Raw genomic sequence first — 12,435 nt, forward strand, 5'->3', positions numbered from 1 at the left:
GAAAGGTGCGTAGTGTGCTTGGGCTTACATCACGTAGTGGCCTTTTCTACTTGCCCCCATTGTGATAGCCTGCAGCTTAAAAGTACTGCGCTCGAGGGTAGAAGTATTTTTCTTAGGTCGCCCCCCGCGTCCAACCCCCGCCGTGTCACTGAGGCTGCCGAGGCACCGCATGAGGCGATGGCTTGGGGAGACATGTGCGACATGGACTACGAGGACAGTGCTGCACTGGGGTTCTCTCCACGTCACTCGCTCTCCCCGACTCAAGTGCAGGAAATGGGCATGAACTTCGTGGAACCCATCGTTTTTGCAAATGAGTATTTACAGCCCACCCAGGAGGCCTACAATGCTATCTCCTTCGGTTGTGGGCCGCATGACGACGACGTCTTATCCACCGTGGTCTCGGAGTCTGAGGACATCATGGCTGGCTGACATCAGTGCAGCCCTCTCCCTCCTAGTGGACAGGAGAAGTGTGCTTCCCCCCCTACAGCGAGCTGTTGGACGTGGTTTCCCGCGCAGTGGGTAAACTGGGGTTGGATTGGGAGGTTGAGAAGGCAGAGTGATGCCGCCGGTAGAAGAGACTTCTCACCGAACATCTCATGCCTAATTCGGCAACGGCATGGAAGTAAGTCTCACCCCCTTCTTCCTTCAAAGGCGTGTCGAGTCACATCCAGTCCTCGTCGGGAATCCTACATGGCTGCAGGCCAGGCGGCCGCATCGCTCCACTCTATGGCGGGTCCTTCAAGCCTACCAAGCGGAGCTCTGAAAGGAACTCGATGAGGGAGAGGGCATCACACCCGAGGCTGTGAAAGAGCTGCGGCGAGCAACAGATTTGGCGCTACGCTCTACCAGACATACTGCTCGAGCAGTGGGCCATTCTATGGCTGGGTTGATTACGGTTGAGCGCCACCTTTGGCTTAATCTCGCCGACATTAAAGAAAAGGACAAATCTTTTCTCATGGACGCCCCTATTTCTAAGGACGGTCTGTTTGGAGAGGCGGTCACTTCGGTGGTGGAAAAGTTTAGGGCAGCGAAACAGCAATCAGCCGCCTTCCGCCCCCCCCCCAGCTGATTCCTCGCCGGCCCAGGGAGACTGAACGACAGTCAGGCGCCAACCTGGTCACGCTCAACTTCCTCTCAGCGCCAACGGGTCACCTCATGAGAAGAGCCTTCACCTATGGCATTCCCCTTCGTAAAGATTGGGGTCCTAGGGTTTTTTCCAACCGACAGCGAAAAAGGTTCGACCTGAGATTGACGGCTAATGACTCTCGTCCTCAGGCCCCTAACAGCAGTTCCTGATACCCTCGCTGTTTGCCAGGGATTGTGCCCTCCACTACAGAGCACTGTTGGGACCGCTAATGTTGCATCCAACCCTCTCACTACAGAGTCCCAACGCTCAAATATTGACTGTCTTACCGCAAAAGGCGCCTCGAGCAGCGCTGGATCGAGCTAAACCACATCGAGCGCCCCTCAGACACTCTGCACAATTCAGCCTTCAGAATTCGAGGTACGGCCCAAGGGTCTGGCAAAGATGGCCCGTTTATGACGGCTCACACAGCTGCCGCGTTTTCGCTAGCGGCGGAGCCCGATGTTCATCATGTTGGATTAATTCCTGCCGTGGACACGCCTTCAGGATTATACACAACAAACGCAACGACTTTGACGCATGCGCTTCCCTTGCTTATGGACACCGTGAGCCTTTCGTGCCCGGACATTTTAATGCATATGGAAACGCTGCAGCAAGCGGAGACCTTGAAACCACTGACGTTATTCTGGGCCACGTGGAAACGCTTGCCCGGCATTTCACAATGGGTGTTATGGACAATTCGTCATGGCGATACACCATTCAGTTTCGAAAAAAGGCCCGCCTCCTTTCCGCAGAATTCTTCCCACAGTTGTGAAGCCAAAGGAAATTGTGGTGCTGCGGCAAGAGATGTCAGCTCTGCTGAGCAAAGGGGCTATAGAAGAAGTACACCCCTCTCAGGCGTGCAGTGACGGTGAGTTTGTTGCCTCAGACTTTTGGGTCTAATGGCAGCGGCATCCCTGTAATCCATCTGGGCTTACTTCATATGCACCCATTTCAGTGGTGGAACGAAAAGCCAAAAACATTTCACCCCGTTGGTTTTCTGCATCGGACGATTTTGGTGACACGGAGGTGTGTTATATAAAAAAAACAGTGGATGTCAGCCAAATTCCTTCTAACTGGAGTTCGGCTGGGGGATTTTTGTGCTTCCCGCGAGACTGTCACGACGGACGCGTCATTTGACCGGTTGGGGAGCTGTTGTCAGGACACCCAGCTTATGGAGTATGGACGGCGACACAACGCTGCTGGCATATAAACAGGTTGGAATCACTGGTGGTTTTTCTTGCTCTCCAGTATTTCTCGAATCTGCTGATCGGCCGTCATGTACTAGCCAGCTCAGAAAACATAGCGGTTATGTCGTATCTGAATCATCAGGGAGGATAACGCTCTCACCCCCTGTGCAGGCTGGCGAGGAATATTCCTCTTTGGTCTCAGAACAGATTCTCTGTCGATCCGAGTGATTGTATGTCCCCGGGCACTTGAACTTCGATAGAGCGGATTTGCTCTCCAGACAGACTTGGTTGCACCCCCAAATGGTGAGCCTTATATGGCGAGTATTTGGAGAAGCAAAAGTGGACTTATTTGCGTCGAGCAGGACTACGCATGTGCCCGCTGTTGTTCTCCCTATGCCCTTCATCGCCACTAGGCTTGGATGCGTTAGCTCATGATTGGCCCAGTACCAGCTTATATGCTTTTCCTCCAATTCGACTAATTCCAGCTGTGTTTTCAGGATACGTACTGGACAGAGTGGAGCAGCTGCTGCTGGTGGCTCCGTGGGTGGCCCACACAGCCGTGGTTTGCGGATCTCGTCAGTCTGCTAGCGGGCTCTCTGTGGGAGATTCCCCTCAGACAGGACTTACTATAGCAAGCACGAGGGATGATTTGGCACCCAAGGGCAGATCTATCGAAGCTGTGGGCGTGGCCTCTGAGCGGAGTGAGTTAATATGTCCCGGTTCCTTTCAGTTGGAACCTCCGAGACTATAATGAATTCTAGGCGCAGCTTCTACGAGACGCTTATGATGCTTTCAAATGGAAACTGTTTACTGGCCTGGTGTGGAATTCGTAATATGGATCCGGTTTACTGCCCCGTGGCTTCAGTACTGGAGTTTCTTCAAGACCGTTTTTCTGATGGAGTAACACCAGCCACTCTTAAAGTTTACGTGGCCATTTCAGCTAACCAAATATATATAGATGGTGCTTCAGTGGGCCGTCACCCGCTGGTCTCTCGCTTTATACAGGGTTCGCGACGGCTAAGGCCTTTCCGCCCTGTGCGAGTTCCTTCATGGGATTCATCCATTGTGTTGCAAGGTCTATCAGGACATCCGTTCGAGCACTTGTAAACTGTATTCGGAAAAAATCCTGACTTTAAAGACCGTTCTTCTTGTGGCTTTATCCTCCCTCAAAAGAGTTGGGGATTTACAGGCTCTTTCTGTTTCGCCCTCGTGCATGGACTTTGCACCAGGGTTTGTGAAAGTATTGCTGCGACCAAGGCCCTAATTATGTCCCTAAGGTCGCCTTGAACCCCTTTCACTTTCAACAAGTGGTCTTGGAAGCTTTACCCCCTGCAGAGGCGGGGTTAGGAGATCTGAGTCTTTGCCCTGTCAGAGCGCTAAAGACTTATGTTGATCGAACAGCTCCATGGCGTGAGTCTGACCAGCTGTTTGTCTGTTTTTGGGACATAAGAATCGAGGCCATGCTGTCACAAAACAACGCATGTCCCATTGGTTGGTGGAGGCAATATATTTAGCCTATGAGGCGCACCGGACTCACTTCGCCTTAGGAATTAGAGCTCATTCCACAAGAGCAGCAGTGGGGTTCATCACAAGCTTTTCTCAGTGGATCTTCTATGGATGATATCTGTGCTGCAGCAGGATGGTCCTCACCGAGCAGTTTTATCAAGTTTTACAGTCTGGATGTGAGGACGGCTCCTGGCTCCCAGGTTCTCTCGGCTTGAGCAGATGCTTTCCTTGGATCCCAGCTATCAGGTACGTCAGGCGTAATGGTATAGGGTTCCCATACGGTGACGTCACCGCAGCATCGAAGTGACCTATGAAAGGGAACGTCTCGGTTACGTATGTAACCACGGTTCCCTGAATAGGGAACGAGATGCTGTGGTCCCGGCCGTTGGTCCATACCTTGATAGCATTTTTTTTCAGTTCATGAAATCTAAGCGAAATAGCGCGCGGCACTCAGGTACACTATGCAGAGGCGTGTTCTACGTGGTGCCAGGGGGTGACACCGGCCCCCCCTGAAATTGGCTGGCCACCCCAGGTGCACCTTTCCCCCCTCCCCAGATGTCTTGCGATAGACTTCTTTTTAGGGATGTTGGTTATGTTAAAGCTGGTAAAGATCTCATCCAAACAACAAACAAACAGCTATGTTTAGTATTCTGGGTTTAGTTTTTTAAGTAGCCAGTTTATGGTTAAAACACATTTCAAATAATTCAGTATAAATTCAAAAGAATGAAAATATAAATTTCTTAAGAAAATTTTAACCGTATTAAATGTAGCGAGTGTACAACTTTAATGTTTTTGTCAACAAACTGTAATGCACTTTGTTATAACAGAAGCTCATATTTTTTTTCGTCAACGCACCTTTACCTGAACTTTACCGGAACTGTCCTAATATGGCCAGATGTCTCATGTTCCGCTTCCGCCCGCAGGTAGTGTTATGTCTCTGGTTGCTGGGCTGATGTTTGGCATTGCAGCCTTTGTTGGTGCTCATCAGATGTCAACAGCATGACAAAGATATCTGGGTTTCACTGGGTTAAGTCACTGTTGTCTGTTTCTAGAAGCATTATATACCCAAACTCACAATTTTAAAATGAATACGGTCATTAAATGACATTAATGGGATTTGATTTTATATTTGAAGGGCACATGTGGATCACTGACTGCTCTAATGGGAGTGAGATTTTTATGAGGTTCGTGGAAGATTATGCCAGCTGGACTCATGGCAGGAGCGAGGCAGGGATTTTTTTTTATTCATTTCCAAAATTTTTCATTAAAAAAGACTTCCCAGATATCCTTAATAAGACATAAAAAAAATATATATATATACAATCTTAACATATGCTATTTAGGTATAATTGACATTAACATGGACAAATGCATAGTTTTGGTTGTTGAATTATGTTTTGCTCGTTGTCTTTGCAGTTTTGTTGATGTTCCTGAGGATTGGTGTGAAAGTGCTACAGAATTCACAAAAGAAGAAACGATGACATACATTCAGAAACTCTTCTTGCAGAGCCTGAGGGAGATGCACAGATAGACTGCCATGTATAGACATTTCATACAAGATGTATGAAGAAGACAACAAAATCAGTTTAGGGTCATATGGAAGTGCCTTCATAACTGTAGATGAACCAATTAAAGCACATAAAATGTATTACTTTATTGAAATTCAAATAGTTGTTGATTTATGTAGGCTAACATTTACACATTACAGATCATGTTCACATGCTCCTCCATCTCCTTCCTCAAAAATATGTAGTAATATCAAGTACAGATCTGTAAACTCTCTTATCTGAATGTTTTTATAACCAAAGACATCATTAATGCAGCATATTGTTAGTCACCGACTCTATTTACTTCGACCTATAGAGGGCCCCAAAATCTTTCAATAAAACCCGTATTTTTCGACCACAACAAATGGCTGTTCTTTTTAAAGCATATAAAGGTGTATCATATTTGACACGTATTTTTTAATAAAACACATTTTCACTACAAATCACACACATATGACCATTAGTCATTACTGGTAAATCGGCGTTTAAAAATGTCACAATACACTGTAACAAATGTTTAAACAACTGTAGTACATTTAACTTTTTTTTTTTTTTTTTTTTTGTATTGTACTTACAAACAACAACTTTTAATTCATGTTCCGTGTCGTTTGTATGTCAAATAGCCCTATCTGGGAAATTACTTGTCTGAGTGAAAAATTATTTCTCCCATTATTTTTTAGTGTACTTCAGTGATTAAATTTAAAATACCGTCTGTTAACACTTTTTTATCTATTTACCCTCATTAGTCAAGTCACTTTGGATAAAAAGCGTCCTGCTAATGATGTACAGGTAATTTTTCTTTACAGTTATGGGAAATGCTACTGTAAATGGCACACTGGAAACGGTTTTTAGAAACAATTTTACACAGAAATAGCTCATTTAACTTAAAAAGAAACAGAGAAACGGCAAGTAACAGGTATTAAAAAGGTGCAACATTTAATAGAAAGCCTGTAGTAGCATTCCTGTAGAAAACTTCCTAAAAAACTTTTAACAGTACTTCATTTTTTTTATTATGACGTCTTATAGACAATCAAACGGATCACATTATTACAGTCACATTGTTAGAGATTCACTTTTGTTATTTCTACGGTTCCATACTCGGGAATCCTCGAGTGGCGCTCATGAAATGGCTCATTAGTGGAGTCTGTAGGGTCTAAGGAGTGTAAGGCAGTCTCCATGCTCAAATAGTCTAAGACTACGATCCATCCAGAACCCTCAACGGGGCTCTAAAAGCAACAAATCACCCATACATGAGCAAAAACGCACCTAGATGACCCCATAATGTGGTCGCGCACTTGCTTTTGTGTGTGTGGGTTGGGCGTTTGGTTTCTGTTTCTACGGTAAGGTGGACCCGCACTGTCAGCACAGGCATATGTCAGGTGATCACCGACTACTTGCGCGTAGGTTGGACTGTAAGAAACACAAAATGCATGTTGTAAATTACAAGAGCATCATTTTGGGATTACCGCATGGCTGGGAAAGGCACCGTGTGCTATCAGTCATGTGAGGATGCGTTGTAAATCACGTGGGAATCGAGTGTTTTGTTGTGTATTTTATGCTCAAATAACTGTGTTACAGTCTTCTGCGTCCCGACTTGTTTGGGGACCTCAGTGGATCCCATTTCCAACGCACAACTCGGAGTCAGATCACCAGCCTCCGGATCCCGGGTGATTGATGATGCCGTCATGCGTGCGGTGCTCCAGGCAGCGAGACGAGGAACTATGGGGGGAAACAGAGGGAAGACATCATCCACCTCCCCTTTACGCGCCGGGGACGACACGGCAAGATCGCGCGGCCGGGGAGGCTCCGCCGTGGCGACGCGGACAGAGCGCTATCCAGAACGGAGGAGGAGGAGGAGGAAAGAGGAGGGCTGCAGCTGCTCCAGACTCCCAGCAGCGCCCAGAAACAAATGAACTGGGACAAACAGGTGGTGGTGGAGGAGAAGGAGGCCAAGAAAGTCCCAGTAATGGGAACATTGACAGGGTCTTGAAGGAACTCAAACGGACTATAACAGACGCATCGGCTGCTGCTCTTAGGGGGTGCATACTGTATGGTGGCTTTCTTCTTCTTATTATCATAGCTGTATTATTGAAAATGTGCATATAGCCGTGCTAAAATGTACGCTAGCAACTACTTGAAAGGTGAATATTTATATATTCTCAAGTACATTCATAAGGCCTCATAGCTACTCCACATTTAGAGGTGAATCCAGTGATTATTTTAATGATTACATTTTTTGCATGTACCAATATGCTGGTTGTATTTCTGCTTTCGACAAATAACTAAATTATTAGGACTACAACAATAAAACCATTTGAAATTATGGATATGTTTCATATCAGTAAATATAATAATAATTTTTCTTTTGACAACATAAATTATGGACAAGTGGAAGTGTATCCAAACAATGAGATTTGAGTAGTAAAACTGAATGTGTGAAAATATATATAAACATGATTCTCAATTTATCCAGAATTGTGCAGCTTTAGTTTACATGTTGTTCATTGCTGCATATAATTTAATTAAAATAGAAGTTTAATTTCATAAAGTACAAGTTGATTTCAAAATGCACCTACATATTTTGCATTTTGTGTTTTTCGGTTGAATAAAAGAAAATTTTCCCTATATTTTTTCATCACTGAGGATTTCTTTAAAAATGTCTAAAAAATCTCGTCTCGTGAACCCAGTCTCGTGTCTCGTCTCGTCTCATGGGATAAGTGTCTTGTCACACCCCTAATAATAACCATGGTTACAATTATTTATTACAAAATATAAAAGATATAATGCATTGTTACACATATTACAAGGCATTAAGAATACTTCTATAATAATAATACGTCCATATGTTCAGGCTTCAAGAAAAATGATTTAAGCATGCATTATTTTATATGTATTTTTAATTTAGGTTATCTGTTTATACGTAGTATTTGCAGTCTTGGGCCATTAAATATAAGAAAAATGTCAAATAAATATGAAAAGTATATTATTCTCTTTCCATAGACAATTAATGGATCTGGTGATGATGTAAGTGAGTGAGATATCAGCCAAGACATGATGCATTTGATAAGATACTAAGTCATAGTAAAAGAGTCTATTTACTTTGACCTCTGGGACAACTGAGAGCTCACGCAAACACCCTGATAGTCATTTAGTTTTATGCTGGAAACCAGCTAGACACCTGCTGAACTACACACATGCACATTTGATTTTAAAATAACACTTTACAGAAAATTACTGAACAGTATGAAATAAAACATGATTACCTAATTTGACTCTGTACAGCTGTTTTAAATGCTGTAAAGCATCTTCCTGTATCTAAAGATCAGTTTTACAGATATGTCTTTAGTACTATGGATTGTAAAGTGTGGTATGTTGCTAAGTGATGTCTGCTGCTGATTGTGTACTGAAATCATATTGTGTGGATACCTGTGTTCCAAAGGCATGATCATTAAGACTAAAGGTATTAGAAACTTCCTGTCATTTGATTTCATTCATTTATTGTCCTTTGCTTCTGATAACATGATGAACTGCTGACTTCTTAATCCACACTGGGAATTTACAATTGTTCCGTAATCTTTTATGCTGATAAATCATAAGGCACTTGATATAAAGAAAGTCAGAGGCCTTGTTAAAGGAATGGTTTACCCCAAAATATATGAACATTTGCTGAAAAATAATATACTCTGTAGTGAATAGGGTGCCATCAGAATGAGAGTCCAAACAGCTGATAAAAACATCACAATAATCCACAAGTAATCCACACCACTCCAGTCCTCAGTTAACATCCTGTGTAGCGAAAAACTGCGTGTTTATAAGAAATAAATACATCATTAAGACGTTTTAATTTTAAACCCTTGATTCTGGTGAAAATTCCAGTCCATAATCCATAATAACGCTTCCTCCAGTGAAAAAGTCCATCCCCTGTTGTCTTCTAACATCAAAATCCACCCACATATTTGTTTAGAACTGTTTTGGAACAGTACTTGATCTGTGTGGTATTTCTCTCCTGATTCAGACAAGACAACTTTTTTCACTTGAAAAAGCAATACTGAACTGGTGAACTGGTTCCTCTTGGTCTGATCTACCAATTCAGAAGCCAGCAATGGTTTGGAGATATATATAAAGAGCGAGCAAATTTGCATGGTTTACTGGCACATGACTCAGTTGAACTCAGGCATAGCTGGCCGAAGATAAACACAGAGTGGCATTTCAGACCTTTGCGCATTCCTATTTTTCTACATTTATTTATTTTCTTGTATTAATCTAAGGATGTCTGGTTTTACTTCAGTGTTATGAAACTGAAATTACATAAAGGCAGATTAAGCAACCTTGGCTGTAGATGTTGTCAGTTTTTAGAAATGAATAATAGAATTATAAAGAGAGAGAAGTCATCCAAGATGTGGCTTATAAATTAACTTTAATTGAGGATCTCGCTGAGTTATCTTGAAGCTTTATGGTACAGTTATATTTAGTTCAGAAGAATGACACATCGTTGTACTGTAACTACTTAAATATGTGGCATATCAAGTAGTAGATAACACAGCCCTAAAGCGAATATCATTTCCTTTTAGTAGAGGTAACAGGTATTTTTGCCCATGGGCTATAATTAAAATAACATGACTTGTAGCTTATATTTAATGAAAGCACAATAATAGTTTTAACTGACCTATTAAAATATAGCACATGTTTTGTCTGTTGTAATGGATGCCTCACCGTGAATAGCCAAAAGGGGTGTTTGTTTAGTTCCTTCTATAAGTGTTGAATAGTTTGATTATGGTTGTACCATGTAGGGAATCCTTTTGGGGCGAAAAAAAAAAGGTTGTCATGCTTTCACACAAGCTGGTATTTCTCCTTTCTGTAGCATTGCAATGTGAATTGTAGGGTGTGGTCTGTAAACTGAACTTTGTCACCCTGTAAAAAGGTTTTATCATTTACTGAATGTGTACTTTGGCTCTAGCGTGGCCCTAACTGCATATGGCTAGCTAATTGTAATGATAGCATTGGCAATATGGTCTGTTGTTTTGAAGATTTTGAGCTTTAGGCCAGAAACATACATGTAGATTTTGTTTCTCGAGTAAATACAAACATCAACAATTTTTGCCAAAAAACTCTTCCATATAGTTTAGTGCAGTGAAACAAATTGGTACCTATCGATATTCTGCGAAAAATTGCAGTATTTTTGAATACTTCTAGATTATGAGAGAAGTTTGATTAAAATTGGTTTAATATGATTATCTATATAAACTTGTTTAGATGTTAAAGTAGGGCTTACATAAACTAATAATGTTATCAGGTGTGAATTATTTTGAAAACAATAATTCAGACAGGAATTCAGACCTTCAAAGCGGAGCACAACTATCACACATAAATTATGAGATATTATAAAATTTCTACAGAGTGGTTTCTGTATGAACAATACTTCACATGATGCTTCTGCAATGTTGAAATATTGTCGTCTTATTTTGTTGACTTCCTAACCTAAAGTAGTTGGGCCTAAAGTATTTTTTATTTTTTTTGCCTACATTTATATAATTTTTTACATTTGCATAAATATATTGTTATATTATTTTACAACAACACTAAATTTCTAAATCTTAATGTCCATTAAAATACCTAAAACCACAAAAACATCTGTTTTCTATACTGTCATACCATTTGAGCCACTAGGAGACATTTTTCTTAGATATTTTGACCTTGCATATCTCAGTTGATATGCTTGGAAAAATGCTTTTACATTTTTCTTCATAATTTGAATCCATGTTTAAATGTATTTGCAAGGATGGTGCATATTTCATGGTTTACCACAGGTTACTTAAAGGTATAGTTCACCCAAAAAATGAAAATTCTGTCATCATTTACTCACCCTCTTGTCGTTCCAAACCTGTAAGAGTTGCTTTCTCATGTTGAACATAAAATAAGATATTCTGAAGATTGCTGGTAATCAAACAGTTGGTGGTTCCCATTGACTTCCATAGTATTTCTTTTCCTACGATGGAAGTTCAAAAGGAACCTGAACTCGCAAAGTTATGTTCTATTAATGCTAGAGGTCTTAGGAACTTTGTTAAAAGAAAGCTTTTTTTCTTTTTTGCAAAGAATTCAAAAGTGACTTAATTTTCATTCAAGAGACTCATTCATGCCCTGAGGATTTTAATTTTGGAAAAGCACTTTCCATGGAAAATGTGTGTGGAGCAAAGGGGACTCTAAATGTCATTGGTTAATATTACTGATTGATATGAATGACTGTAAATTCATTATTGTTAATGTTTATGGGTATTGTTCAAAAGATGCAAACATTTTGTTATTAGGTGAAATTGAAAATTATGTCAATTCTACCATGAGATTCAACCCTAATGCAAAATTAATTATTGGTGGTGACTTTTAATTTGGTCATGAATGGTTCCATGGATAGATTTCCTCCTAGAGTGAACAGTGAGTCTAGTGACCTCTTATATTTAGGTTATAGTCTTGAATTAATTGATATTTGGAGGGTAAAAAAACCCTTAAACTAAGCAATTACCTGGAGCACAAAACATTTTTCATTATAATCCCGCATTGACCTTTGGATGGTTTCTTCAGACTTAGAGCAGTTCATTTTAGATACATCTACAGGTGCTGGTCATATAATTAGAATAGAAAAGTTGATTTATTTCACTAATTCCATTCAAAAAGTGAAACTTGTATATTAAATTTATTCATTACACACAGACTGATATATTTCAAATGTTTATTTCTTTTAATTTTGATGTTTATAACTGACAACTAAGGAAAATCTCAAATTCAGTATCTCAGAAAATTAGAATATTGTGAAAAGGTTTGATATTGAAGACACCTGGTGCCACACTCTAATCAGTTTAATAACTCAAAACACCTGCAAAACCTTTAAATGGTCTCTCAGTCTAGTTCTGTAGGTTACACAATCATGGGGGAAGACTGCTGAATTGACAGTTGTCCAAAAGACAACCATTGACACCTTGCACAAGGAGGGCAAGACACAAAAGGTCATTGCAAAAGAGGCTGGCTGTTCACAGAGCTCTGTGTCCAAGCACATTAACAGAGAGGCGAAGGGAAG

Source organism: Cyprinus carpio, chromosome A24 (assembly GCF_018340385.1).
Source record: "Cyprinus carpio isolate SPL01 chromosome A24, ASM1834038v1, whole genome shotgun sequence".
NCBI lineage: Eukaryota > Metazoa > Chordata > Actinopteri > Cypriniformes > Cyprinidae > Cyprinus > Cyprinus carpio.